This window comes from Hibiscus syriacus, unplaced genomic scaffold, assembly GCF_006381635.1.
Source record: "Hibiscus syriacus cultivar Baekdansim isolate YM2019G1 unplaced genomic scaffold, ASM638163v2 tig00110722_pilon, whole genome shotgun sequence".
Classification (NCBI taxonomy): Eukaryota; Viridiplantae; Streptophyta; class Magnoliopsida; order Malvales; family Malvaceae; genus Hibiscus; species Hibiscus syriacus.
In genome coordinates this window covers 461686-463316 of record NW_024062840.1, presented here as the reverse complement: position 1 = coordinate 463316, position 1631 = coordinate 461686, and the positions used below count along the sequence as shown (strand labels likewise).

Sequence of the window (1631 nt, the reverse complement as noted above, 5' to 3'; positions counted from 1 at the left end):
TTATTTTATCAACAATCCCTAGAATATGTACTTAAAGTTCTCCCTTGATACATTTTCTCTCTTATACGTTATGAGTTTAATATTTCCACAAGTTCACCTAATAATAATATATATACATTTATTTTTTAGGGTATATATATACTTTTATTTTTTGAATAGATATCTATACTTTTATAAATATACCGTAAAATACAATTTTCATTTGAAACGTAATAAAAACGTGAAAAAAGAATTTAAAATAAATAAATATTTAAAAAATATATTCTCAAATGACATTTCATATTTTTGCTTCCCAGGACAACTTATTTGACGAGTAAGTCGAATTTACTTTCGATGTTAATTGTTCTACAACTTCTTTACTTACATGAGAAAGATTTCCAGGTTCCAGAGTTTTTTACAACAGCTGCAGCCCTTGCCATACCCAAAGCCATTTCAAATGCTGGGTTGGCAGCTTCTCAAATTGATTACTATGAAAACAATGAAGCCTTTGCTGTAAGATAACATTTCCTTTTCTAAATGTATTATTCCCTTATTGATAAAGTTGCCAGTTTTGAAATAATGCCCCTCTCTGCAGGTTGTGGCTCTTGCAAACCAGAAACTGCTTGACCTCAATCCAGTGAGTTTTCTATCTCTCAAAAGCATCTGGCTTATGTATTTTCCAGTTAAAACGTAAAAGAGAGAGAACTAGTATGTCTTACTGTAAAGTATCTCGTTTGGCCGTTCCCAAGTTGGCATTTGTCAAAAAGAAAGTTGCTATTTCATTCTTAACCTCAAGTTTTCCCCCCTCCTTGAATGGTTGCAGGAGAAGGTTAACGTGAACGGTGGAGCTGTATCCTTGGGATATCCTTTGGGTTGCAGTGGAGCCCGTATCTTAGTCGCACTTTTAGGCATTTTGAAGCAGAGAAATAGGAAATACGGAGTTGGTGGTGTTTGCAACGGAGGTGGAGGTGCATCCGCACTCGTTGTAGACCTTCTGCAAGCGGTTTTTATGTTTAGGTAAGTCTCATGCATACTGAAATAATTAGTAAATACAAATTCCCAACCTGCAAAACTGCAAAAATGAATGAGGTTGGGAACTTTTAGAATCTAAATCATATCATTAACCATCTTGTCCACAGATGTGATTGTGAGCTCTTTATTTACAAATTCAATATTGTACGATGTTGCGACCATTTTTTTGTTGGGAAATAAACAGAGTATGAGTAATTTCCCTATAACCAGATTAGCGAGAATGCAAAATAAAAACGGAAAAATAATACCCGAAATTGATAACGAAGTTCAACCAATTTTGCTTACGTCTCCGGACTGCTGTAGATCTTTTACTAAGAGATAAAATTTACAAGTGTTTACAAAACACTCACTACTCACAATGAAGCTCTCTAGTATTGGGAGAAAGAAAATGATTTTAGGATGATTTTGAAGTTAAATGAGTTAGGGTATTTATAGTTGAAGCTTAGGGACTAATCTTGTAAATACCCTAAAAAATGCAATGACTAAAATTGCAATATTCCCATTTCTATTTCAACAATAGCTGCTCATTTATTGCACCGAATTTCTAGAATTTTGGTGGCCTTATTTTGCTGAAAAATACAGCCCCTTTCTTTGACTTTTCTCCAACAATCTCCCACTTA

The 1631-nt window shown here is 34.0% G+C and overlaps 1 long non-coding RNA gene across 1 annotated transcript; it reads left to right on the top strand.

Moving 5' to 3' along the window:
- The first annotated feature begins 378 nt into the window (after positions 1-378).
- Positions 379-1167, top strand: LOC120139090. Its single transcript, XR_005517589.1, has 3 exons — positions 379-492; positions 575-616; positions 803-1167. It is a non-coding gene; the product is annotated as an uncharacterized LOC120139090 (long non-coding RNA).
- Positions 1168-1631: the final 464 nt, after the last annotated feature.